Raw genomic sequence first — 13477 nt, 5'->3', positions numbered from 1 at the left:
CTGAAAATGAAGGAAAAATAATGTACTAAATTTCTAATGTACTAAAAAGAATGTACTAAAAACATTCTTTTTTGTCCATAAAAATGAAAACAATTCATTCCCTAAAATGGTGATCATGTTGAAAATGAAAATTGAAAATGTATGTTCGGCTGCTAATGTTTTAAACCCCCATGGTCCATCAATAACTTTGTTTAACGAGATGTTAACAACTCTGGAACCAAAGAGTCCTTGGTGAATTTTACAATACTAGGGCATTGCCCGTACTATATCTATATCTAAAATTATATCCCCCCCCTCTATTTACATGAAATGGTTTGGTCCAAAGCGAACGGCTTGCGAGTGGTGACAATCCCCCCCCTCTATTTACATGCAATGGTTCGGTCCAAAGCGAACGGCTTCCGGAGTTTGGTAAAGAAATCGCCATCGCGTACACAAACGCGCAGGAAAGCGAATGAATCGCAAATTCGTTTTTATTAGTTGTAAAACATAGTTTAACGCCAACATAGTTTGCAAACGTGAAATAAATGAATACGCTCTCAAATGTGCCATCCGAGGCAGAGTGTGCCCGCCACGTTCGGCACACGCGATCGTTCGCTGCTCTCTGATTGGTTGAATCGTTTTTTGGACATAGCTCGGTAAGTAATTGTCCGATTAATATGAAACCTTGAAAAGGCACATCCTCGGGTCCCCAGCAATATACCTGGCAAGTTAAAAGTATATCGGACCCGTGGTTGTCGAGAAACAGCGGTCACAGACAAACGTACAAACGTACAAACGTACAAACGTACAAACGTACAGACAGAGATTACTGGAATTATAGATAGATATCTTATTTTATCTTATTTTAAGTGGATATTGGGATTTAAGTTGTTTAGCATTTTCAGGGTGAATTTAAATTTTTTACAGCGTACCCCGCAGAGTAATGCCATCTGGATCGGCGCTTGTCCGTCCTTCTGATGTATGTATGTATGCATGCATATCCCTCACAAAGGTCCACCAATGAGAGCTGAGGATTTGGTCACATGACAGGGGGACAGCGTTTAGTAACCATTAGACTTTCATATTTTACTAAAAGGAAATATAATAACTTTCTGTGGAACGTTTTGGGGTCCCAGCAGGTGTCGTAGGGTAGGTAGTAGGTTTCAGAAATTCCGAAATACAATTATGATTTTGAAATGCAATCGACATGGATCTTGCTCCTGAATACGGAAGTGAACAGATGACGGTTCACTGGTTTGATAATATCTCGATGCAATCATGATTTAACATTAAATTTTGATATATTAATACCATCTTACTATAATTCACCAAATGTCCGTCTGTCCTTCTGAAGGTACCGCAAAAACGGCTCAACCGATCGCAACGACATTTTGGGTGGGTATTGCTGGGACCCCTGGGAGTTAAAGTAGGCTATATTGGTTTTCCAATTTTTCCAAGTTTTCCAATTTTCCAGTTTAATATTTACCGATATGAACAGTAATGTGGCTTTTGTTGAAATTCTACAAATACTGTTTATTCTACATATCAGGAGAGAGTAGATCGACTCCTGACAAACTCTTCCTATATAAACGTACGGCTTTTTTTTCTTTTCTTTTTTTTTGTATACTGAATCGAGGCTCGTGAAAGAGCTAACATTTACTTCACAAACAAATCAACCAGACAAACAATATATATAAAACGAGGGAGCGGAAGACAAGATGGGGAGAGAAGGGGAAGCACACAAACACAACATTTGAGAGCAGGGAGATGTGTGGGAGGGAGAGGGCTTGGGGGGAGGAGGCGTGGGAAGGGGGAGGGGGAGAAGTATAAAACACAAGGACACCAAGGACTTCCAGGACAGAAGTTGGTATTTCAAAAAAGTGGAGTTGGGGTGAAATTAGCGGGGGTAGAAAAGATCAAGGTTTTGCATGGGGGAAGATAAGATATGGTGGTGAACAGCTGTTTTAAAGACCTGGAGGGTGGAGTGGGATTGAAGAGAGTGAGGGAGTTTGTTCCAGAGGCGGGAGAAAAGAGGAATGAAGGAGTGAAGGTGAGCAGAAAGTCTTGATTTTGGCAGTTTAACCATAAGAGGGTTGCAGGCAGATCTTGTGCGACCTGTAGGAATATTTGTGGGACAGAGCCCAGAGAGAGCTGGGGGGGGGGGGGGGGGCAAGGCCAGAGAGGAGTCGGTAGAAGACGGAAAGACCACCAACCTGCCTGCGGTGAGTGAGTGAGAGGCCCTTGGAGTTAGCTTCATCGCGGGAGATTCCAATGATTCTGAATGCTTTGGTTTCAACAGCGTGAAGACGAGCTAGGTGTGAGGCAGGAGCACCAGCCCAGAGGGGAGAGCAGTATTCCATTGAGCTGCGGATGAAAGCCTCGTATGTGCTGAGGAGCTCATGTGTGCCAAGGAAGGACTTCGCACGATGGAGGATGCCCAGTCGGCGACTGGCTTTGGAGGCCAGATTTGAAATGTGGTTTTCCCAGGAAAGATCATGGCAGATAGTGAGACCCAAAAGCTTGAGTGAGAGAACTTCTTGGAGAGGATTATTCAGAAAGTGGATGGGAGGGTTGTCCAGTCGGTCTTTTCGGAGGGACATCGTAAGAGTGTGAGATTTGTCAGGATTGAAAGACATGTTCCACTTGTTTGCCCAGTCTGTGATTTTGTCCAGGTCTGCAGAGAGTGAGGAGGCTGCAGACTGCCGATCTGAGGGATGAAGAATGGAGCGACAGAGAGTAGAGTCATCAGCAAAGAGATAGAGAGGATTTTCAAGGGAGTCAGAGAGATCATTGATGAAGACTAGAAAAAGCACAGGGCCCAGAACACTGCCTTGGGGAACTCCAGCCTGAACAGGAAGAGGAGATGAGAGAAACCCATTCAGGGCCACACGTTGACTACAACTAGAGAGGAAGTCCGCCAGCCATGCGTGGAGATTTCCATGGATACCAAAAGAGGAATGTTTGGTGAGCAGAGCGGGCTGCCAGACCGTATCGAAGGCACGTGATATGTCAAGGGAGACAGCTCTAATTTCCTGTTTGGCATTGAGGACCTCCATCCATTGTTGAGAAAGCAGAAGCAGCATGCCCAGAGTAGAGTGACCAGGTCTGAAACCAAATTGATGATCAGAGATCAAGCCATTGGAGAAGAGGAAAGAATTCATATCTGAAGCAATGATGGATTCCATGACTTTGCTGATAATTGGGAGAAGGCTGATTGGTCTGTAGTTCCTGGGATCTGTTTTTGCACCTTTTTTGTGCAAAGCGGTGATGTTCGCAGATTTCCAAGCAGATGGCAGATGACCTTGAGCAAAAGAGAGGGTGAAGAGAACAGAGAGAGGGAGTGAAAGAGCGGAAGAACAGGATTTTAGGACCCATGGGCTGATGCCGTCAGGTCCAGTTGCAGAATCAGAGTCGAGGGTTGACAGAAACTTTTCCACCTTGTCAGGAGGAAAGGACATAGAGTCCAGGAGCAGCTGGGTACGACTGAGTGCGGTGGGTACAGAGAGGGATGGGTTTGGGACACAAGATTTAGAGGCAAACAAAGAGTTGAGGCATTCAGCTTTTTCATGTGCGGAGTCAGCCGTGTGGCCGTTTGAGGTGAGGGAGGGGATGGAGGGGGGAACAAACACCAGAAACAGATTTGACCAGATGCCACCAGGATTTGGAAGAGGGAGACAGATAAGAGAGTTCGGTCCTGAGAACGGAGAGATATTGTTTCCTGGCTCTCCTGAGGGTGGACACACACTTGTTTCGGGCTTTGTGAAAGGAAATGAGATTTCCTTCCGTTGGATTTGCTTTCCAGGAGACGAAAGCAAGTTGTTTCTGGGCAATAGCCTCACCACAAGATTCTGTGTACCATGGACGGGAGGAAGGGTATGGCAACTGAAGACGAGATGGGATAAATCTGTGCATGAGAGAGAGAGCAATTTGCTTTGGAAGAATTCCCAGGATGAGTTGATGTCAGAGGCGGTAGAGATGGGAGACCAGTCCAGATGATTGATGGCTGCTTGAAGACCGTGCCAGTTGGCCTGAGTGAAATGCCAGACTCGTTGACGCTGAGGAGGCTCTCTGAGAATGGTCAGAGAGATGTCCACTTTAACAAGCACATGATCAGATGAGCCGATTGGAGCAGAAGAAGAGCAGCAGACATTTTCAGGGAAGTTCGTCATAATCAAGTCCAGAAGAGAAGATGCTCCGTTGACTGAGATCTGGGTCGGGAAATTGACAGATTGTGTCAGTCCCAGTGAGTCACAGAAGTCCTTTGCTGAAGAGCCATGGTTGGTGAGAGAGGTACCCACACCCAGCCAACTGGCATGGTGACAATTGAAATCACCACATATGAGGAAGAGAGAGTTGGGATGGGTAGATAGAAGTTGGTCCATATTATCAGACAGTGAGATGTAGATGGAGTCATCACTGTTTGATGGACGGTACAACACACATATGAACAAAAGGTGGGAGCGAAGGGGAAGCCGTAGCCAAAGGTATTCCTGGGGGTGAGGTGGAGAGAGGGCAGTGCAGGGCGAGTGAGGAAGAGAGTTTTTTTTAAATAAAGATAGCAACCCCACCTCCAGGACGAGGCTCAGGTCTATCATACCGGAGGAGTGAGTAACCTGGGAGAGATACCAAGGAATCAGAGACATCATGAAGGAGGAAAGTTTCTGTTAAGCAGATCACGTCTGGTTTGTCAGAAGCAACCTGTATGGAGAGATCAGTCAAGGTTGAGTGAAGGCCCGGATGTTTGAGATCCATACTGTTAAAGAAGAGGAAGGGGGAGCATCGGGTACAGAACAGGGGGGGGGGGGGGGAGCGGTAGGGTCAGATGTGGAAGAGGAGGATGAGGTAGGGAGAGCTGTTGAAGGTGTGTCAGAGATTTCCGAATAGCTTGGAGAAAGGGAAGAATGGGTCGGACAAAAGGTTTGATGGTGATTGGGTGAGGCGCAGTGAGGTGTTATTTGAGGAGGGGGAAGAGTGAGGCAGAAGGTTGAGGGAGATGAAGGTGAAAGTTGGAAGGGGGAAGAAGCGGGGAGGACGCTTTGAGGAGGAGGGGTGAGAGGGGAGTCTAGGAGGGGAGGAGTGAGGTAGAGTCTCGGAGGGGAGGAGTGTCGGGGGAGTTTAGGAGGGAAGGGGCAAGGGGGGAGATTTGAAAGGGATGGGTGATGGGGAAGATTTGGAGGGGAGGGGCAAGGGGGAAGATTTGAAAGAGATGGGTGATGGGGATGATTTGGAGGGGAGGGGCAAGGGGGTAGATTTAGAGGGGAGGGGTGATGGGGAAGTTTTGGAGGGGAGGGGTGATGGGGAAGTTTTGGAGGGGAGGGGTGATGGGGAAGTTTTGGAGGGAAGGGGTGATGGGGACGATTTGGAGTGGAGGGGCAAGGGGGAAGATTTGAAAGGGATGGGTGATGGGGAAGATTTGGAGGGGAGGGGCAAGGGGGTAGATTTGGAGGAGAGGGGTGATGGGGAAGTTTTGAAGGGGAGGGGTGTTGGGGAAGTTTTGGAGGGAAGGGGTGATGGGGATGTTTTGGAGGGAAGGGGTGATGGGGAAGATTTGGAGGGGAGGGGTGAGATTGGATTTTGAAAAGTGTACGATTAATGGGAAACGAACATTTATTGCAAAATGAGTTTCTTGAGACCTTCGCATCAAAAATATGTTTGAGGACGCGAAAGGATGGGTGGAGTGCTGGAGAGTTTAGGGAATGTATGAAGGAGGCACCGTAACTGTAAGAGATGGAATTTTTTTTTGGAATGAATAGATTTGGTGAGCAAGTCGAAAGCATCCTTTTATAGAAGAAAAAGAAAAAGGTGTTATAGTATACGACAGAATACAGTTCTTCAGGGGACAGTTGAACCATTTTTTAACAACGTGATCACGTGATCACGAACAACGTTGTCGAAGAACGAACGAACAAATAAGAACGAACAAACGGATAAGAACAGAGAAGGAAACGTTTTTTGGTTTGTTTTTTTTTGAGTTGAGATTTTAAAACAAGGAAGTATGGGGTGAAAAGACCGTGAAAAACAGAGACCGAAAGTAATTGCAGCGCAATCGAAGAACCGCTGAGACAAAAACAAAGCCTCAAGCCAAGGTCGGACACGGTAGCCTACTACACTAGGCCTCAGAATACGCGACACGAACTAACCGACGATTCTGTACACAGGTATGAAAAACCAACACCGAGAATCCTATTAAAGACACACCAATAGTTACACACACCGAAAGAAAGATACAGTTTCGACAAAAACACAATTGTGAAAAATTACTTAACTTCGAAAGCGTGGGCGCATGGACAGCTTTGAAGAGACGTGACCTCCAATCTTGCGCATGCACACCAATGAAGTAACGTTGTAATCCGAAGTAATGTGGCAGCGTGTGCATAGCGACTGAGAAACAGGTGGAGCGGCCGCTTCCGTGTTACAGATTCGGCGCGCACTCTTCACACATAAACGTGCGACTGAGAAAGACGTGTAGCGGCCGCTTCCGTTTTTGCAGAATTCAATCTTTTTTCAAAATGGACGCCATGTACTGTTTAGATTTTGATGATTTGCGTGTGATATGATTCAACGGATGTTTATATGAACCGTTTAAAATAAAAAAAAGCCTTCAATTTCTGATATTTTGCCTTTTCATTTGGGCTTCCCAATTGAAGCCCCGCCCATAGGGCGGGTACCGTTGCTAGTAGTATTAATTTGTGATTGGAATGATGAATGATGCTGTTTGGAATAAAAATATAGAGACATTGAGTTTAAAGCAGAATGAAGAAATGACGTAAGGGTTTCCATCCGTGACATTCGTGGATTCCCCATTTGTAGTTTCACCATTGATTGGATTTAGCAACATTCAGTGGGTACGATTTTTGTGCAAGTCATTCACGAACCTGGTGTCAATGCCTGACGTTCGACTAACAGTGGCACAGGGATGTGGAATTTATTGGTTCATCATTTGCCATTCGGTGTTTTTTTTTCGCTGTTTCAACTAAAGTATCAAACAAGCCCGGCTATACCGTTTGACTATCGGTCTTGTCAGGTTATGTTGCACGTTGTTCCAATTAATTTCTGTATAATTAATCTAATAATACACTAGTGTTCCATTTTTTATATAGGTACAATATTCTCTATGATCCCCTGTTGAAAGGAAATTATTTTCATCAAAATTATTTCTAAATTCTGGTTTATAAGTGTTGTTCGAGACAATGGTCATGTGAAGCTCATCTCGTTCAAGTCGAGCATCTTGTGACCTGATGGTATGTTATAAAAAAGTGAAGATAACATGGTTCATATCCATATTTTATTAGTTTGAACATCTGCAGAATTAACGATGGTAAAACATATCAGGACCTCAATGAATGTATTTCAACATTTGTACGACATGGAAGATTAGTTTGGCTTAAGAATATTTGTTTTGCCCTGGAGTATAATATTTAAAATATTTTTAAATCCCTCTGATGAGATATTTACAGCCTGGCAGGATGACCAAGATAAATGTACAATCGCCTCTGAGCTGTCCAGTTTGGCCTAGGTTAGGGCTAATCCCAACCCGACTATAAGATGCCATCCTGGTGTTCCCCATGCAGGGTGAGGCATCAATGTGTGTGCGATATCCATCGGAAGGATGTTAATCTAGACTCTAGAGGACGCATTTTCTTGTACTGGGGACATTGGTGAACGTCGAAGATCCCTCTGGGTCTTTCGCAAAGGGTGGGCGAGTTATTGCCGGCACAATGAACAAATTCCAAATTCCGACCAAAATTAAATAAACTTCAAACAATCAATTAAATGTGTTTCTTATATAACACTTTTCTTTTTGAAATAAAAACTCAAAGTGCTTTAATGTGTAAGAAAGTCTGGTAGTAAATTTTCACAAAACAATTATAAAACCATACATAAAGCTGAACAATAAAATCAACTAAAAGCTACTGTAAAAATACGGGATTGTAGGAAAATTTGAAAACAGTAATTGAAATGGTTGTGCAAATTTTTACTGGCAAAAAATTCCAAGATTTAAAAGCATATCTACAGAATACTCGATCACCAAAAGTTTTCATCCTTGTGCGAGGGATTACTAGGAAATTCCCACTGTTAGAGGGCAACCTTCCTTCTGCTATATAAGATGTGAATAAATGAGAAATGTAGACCGGAGAAAGTTTATTTTTAGCTTTAAAAGTTATCAACAATACACCCATCCCTCAATTTATGGAATATATATTGTTGAAAAGTTGTACATAAAGCGAAATTCTGCATATCGAACCATATTTTCTCATTCAGTTCAAATAAATAAATTGAAGATGCGTTCCTACCGAATTTTTTTTGGCCCCAAGACATAATAAATACACACTTAAGAAGGCAGAAAAACTTTTAAAGCACATCTCACTTTTGGTTAATGATTCTCATAATGATCTCACTTTTGGTTAATGATTCTCATAATGATCTCACTTTTGGTTAATGATTCTCATAATGATCTCACTTGTGGTTAATGATTCTCATATTGATCTCACTTTTGGTTAATGATTCTCATAATGATCTCACTTGTGGTTAATGATTCTCATATTGATCTCACTTTTGGTTAATGATTCTCATAATGATCTCACTTTTGGTTAATGATTCTCATGATGATCTCACTTATGGTTAATGATTCTCATAATGATCTCACTTATGGTTAATGATTCTCATAATAATCTCACTTATGGTTAATGATTCTCATAATGATCTCACTTATGGTTAATGATTCTCATAATGATCTCACTTATGGTTAATGATTCTCATAATAATCTCACTTATGGTTGATGATCCTCACAATGATCTCACTTATGGTTAATGATTCTCATAATAATCTCACTTATGGTTAATGATTCTCATAATGATCTCACTTATGGTTAATGATTCTCATAATGATCTCACTTATGGTTAATGATTCTCATAATAATCTCATTTAAATGGTTAATGATCCTCACAATGATCTCACTTGTGGTTAATGATTCTCATAATAATCTCACTTTTGGTTAATGATTCTCATGATTATCTCACTTATGGTTAATGATTCTCATAATGATCTCACTTTTGGTTAATGATTCTCATGATTTATCTCACTTATGGTTAATGATTCTCATAATGATCTCACTTTTGGTTAATGATTCTCATAATGATCTCACTTTTGGTTAATGATTCTCATGATGATCTCACTTATGGTTAATGATTCTCATAATGATCTCACTTTTGGTTAATGATTCTCATAATGATCTCACTTTTGGTTAATGATTCTCATAATGATCTCACTTGTGGTTAATGATTCTCATATTGATCTCACTTTTGGTTAATGATTCTCATAATGATCTCACTTGTGGTTAATGATTCTCATATTGATCTCACTTGTGGTTAATGATTCTCATAATGATCTCACTTTTGGTTAATGAATCTCATGATGATCTCACTTATGGTTAATGATTCTCATAATGATCTCACTTATGGTTAATGATTCTCATAATAATCTCACTTATGGTTAATGATTCTCATAATGATCTCACTTATGGTTAATGATTCTCATAATGATCTCACTTATGGTTAATGATTCTCATAATAATCTCACTTATGGTTGATGATCCTCACAATGATCTCACTTATGGTTAATGATTCTCATAATAATCTCACTTATGGTTAATGATTCTCATAATGATCTCACTTATGGTTAATGATTCTCATAATGATCTCACTTATGGTTAATGATTCTCATAATAATCTCATTTAATGGTTAATGATCCTCACAATGATCTCACTTGTGGTTAATGATTCTCATAATAATCTCACTTTTGGTTAATGATTCTCATGATTATCTCACTTATGGTTAATGATTCTCATAATAATCTCATTTAAATGGTTAATGATCCTCACAATGATCTCACTTGTGGTTAATGATTCTCATAATGATCTCACTTTTGGTTAATGATTCTCATGATTATCTCACTTATGGTTAATGATTCTCATAATGATCTCACTTTTGGTTAATGATTCTCATAATGATCTCACTTTTGGTTAATGATTCTCATGATGATCTCACTTATGGTTAATGATTCTCATAATGATCTCACTTATGGTTAATGATTCTCATAATAATCTCACTTATGGTTAATGATCCTCACAATGATCTCACTTGTGGTTAATGATTCTCATAATAATCTCACTTTTGGTTAATGATTCTCATGATGATCTCACTTATGGTTAATGATTCTCATAATGATCTCACTTTTGGTTAATGATTCTCATAATGATCTCACTTTTGGTTAATGATTCTCATGATGATCTCACTTATGGTTAATGATTCTCATAATAATCTCACTTATGGTTAATGATTCTCATAATGATCTCACTTATGGTTAATGATTCTCATAATGATCTCACTTATGGTTAATGATTCTCATAATGATCTCACTTATGGTTAATGATTCTCATAATGATCTCACTTAATGTTAATGATTCTCATAATGATCTCACTTATGGTTAATGATTCTCATAATAATCTCACTTATGGTTAATGATTCTCATAATGATCTCACTTATGGTTAATGATTCTCATAATGATCTCACTTATGGTTAATGATTCTCATAATGATCTCACTTTTGGTTAATGATCCTCACAGTGATCTCACTTTTGGTTAATGATTCTCAGAATGATCTCACTTTTGGTTAATGATTCTCATAATGATCTCACTTTTGGTTAATGATTCTCATGATTATCTCACTTATGGTTAATGATTCTCATAATGATCTCACTTTTGGTTAATGATTCTCATAATGATCTCACTTTTGGTTAATGATTCTCATGATGATCTCACTTATGGTTAATGATTCTCATAATGATCTCACTTATGGTTAATGATTCTCATAATAATCTCACTTATGGTTAATGATCCTCACAATGATCTCACTTGTGGTTAATGATTCTCATAATAATCTCACTTTTGGTTAATGATTCTCATGATGATCTCACTTATGGTTAATGATTCTCATAATGATCTCACTTTTGGTTAATGATTCTCATAATGATCTCACTTTTGGTTAATGATTCTCATGATGATCTCACTTATGGTTAATGATTCTCATAATAATCTCACTTATGGTTAATGATTCTCATAATGATCTCACTTATGGTTAATGATTCTCATAATGATCTCACTTATGGTTAATGATTCTCATAATGATCTCACTTATGGTTAATGATTCTCATAATGATCTCACTTAATGTTAATGATTCTCATAATGATCTCACTTATGGTTAATGATTCTCATAATAATCTCACTTATGGTTAATGATTCTCATAATGATCTCACTTATGGTTAATGATTCTCATAATGATCTCACTTATGGTTAATGATTCTCATAATGATCTCACTTTTGGTTAATGATCCTCACAGTGATCTCACTTTTGGTTAATGATTCTCAGAATGATCTCACTTTTGGTTAATGATTCTCATAATGATCTCACTTTTGGTTAATGATTCTCATATTGATCTCACTTTTGGTTAATGAATCTCATGATGATCTTACTTTTGGTTAATGAAACTCATGATGATCTCACTAATGGTTAATGATTCTCATAATGATCTCACTTGTGGTTAATGATTCTCATAATGATCTCACTTATGGTTAATGATTCCCATAATGATCTCACTTATGGTTAATGATTCTCATAATGATCTCACTTTTGGTTCATGATTCTCATAATGATCTCACTTTTGGTTAATGATTCTCATAATGATCTCACTTTTGGTTAATGATTCTGATAATGATCTCACTTTTGGTTAATGATTCTCATATTGATCTCACTTTTGGTTAATGAATCTCATGATGATCTTACTTTTGGTTAATGATTCTCATGATGATCTCACTAATGGTTAATGATTCTCATAATGATCTCACTTGTGGTTAATGATTCTCATAATGATCTCACTAATGGTTAATGATTCCCATAATGATCTCACTTATGGTTAATGATTCTCATAATGATCTCACTTATGGTTAATGATTCTCATAATAATCTCACTTATGGTTAATGATTCTCACAATGATCTCACTTATGGTTAATGATTCTCATAATGATATCACTTCTGGTTAATGATTCTCATAATGATATCACGAATGGTTAATGATTCTCATAATGATATCACTTATGGTGAATGATTCTCATAATAATCTCACTTATGGTTAATGATTCTCACAATAATCTCACTTCTGGTTAATGATTCTCATAATGATCTCACTTATGGTTAATGATTCTCATAATAATCTCACTTATGGTTAATGATTCTCATAATAATCTCACTTCTGGTTAATGATTCTCATAATGATCTCACTTATGGTTAATGATTCTCATAATAATCTCACTTATGGTTAATGATTCTCATAATGATATCACTTATGGTTAATGATTCTCATAATGATCTCACTTCTGGTTAATGATTCTCATAATGATCTCACTTATGGTGAATGATTCTCATAATGATCTCACTGATGGTTAATGATTCTCATAATAATCTCACTTCTGGTTAATGATTCTCATAATGATCTCACTTATGGTTAATGATTCTCATAATAATCTCACTTATGGTTAATGATTCTCATAATGATCTCACTTCTGGTTAATGATTCTCATAATAATCTCACTTATGGTTAATGATTCTCATAATGATCTCACTTATGGTTAATGATTCTCATAATGATATCACTTATGGTTAATGATTCTCATAATCTCACTTCTGGTTAATGATTCTCATAATGATCTCACTTATGGTTAATGATTCTCATGATGATCTCACTTATGGTTAATGATTCTCATAATGATATCACTTATGGTTAATGATTCTCATAATGATATCACTTATGGTTAATGATTCTCATAATGATATCACTTATGGTTAATGATTCTCCTAATAATCTCACTTATGATTAATGATTCTCACAATGATCTCACTTATGGTTAATGATTCTCATAATGATATCACTTATGGTTAATGATTCTCATAATGATATCACTTATGGTTAATGATTCTCATAATGATATCACTTATGGTTAATGATTCTCATAATGATATCACTTTTGGTTAATGATTCTCATAATGATCTCACTTATGGTTAATGATTCTCATAATGATCTCACTTTTGGTTAATGATTCTCATATTGATCTCACTTATGGTTAATGATTCTCATAATGATCTCACTTTTGGTTAATGATTCTCATAATGATCTCACTTTTGGTTAATGATTCTCATAATAATCTCACTTTTGGTTAATGATTCTCATAATAATCTCACTTATGGTTAATGATTCTCATAATGATCTCACTTATGGTTAATGATTCTCATAATGATCTCACTTATGGTTAATGATTCTCATAATGATCTCACTTATGGTTAATGATTCTCATAATGATCTCACTTATGGTTAATGATTCTCATAATGATCTCACTTATGGTTAATGATTCTCATAATGATCTCACTTATGGTTAATG

At 38.5% G+C, this 13477-nt stretch overlaps 1 protein-coding gene across 9 annotated transcripts in view; it reads left to right on the top strand.

The window, feature by feature from the left end:
- LRRK1 (leucine rich repeat kinase 1) overlaps positions 1–13477 on the top strand; it is a 281256-nt gene that overhangs the window by 159207 nt on the left and 108572 nt on the right. The window lies entirely within an intron of this gene.

This window comes from Myxine glutinosa, chromosome 2 (genome assembly GCF_964187855.1).
Source record: "Myxine glutinosa chromosome 2, kmMyxGlut1.1, whole genome shotgun sequence".
Taxonomy (NCBI): domain Eukaryota; kingdom Metazoa; phylum Chordata; class Myxini; order Myxiniformes; family Myxinidae; genus Myxine; species Myxine glutinosa.
The sequence above is the reverse complement of the archived record's forward strand: the minus strand, read 5'-3'. Positions and strand labels throughout refer to the sequence as shown.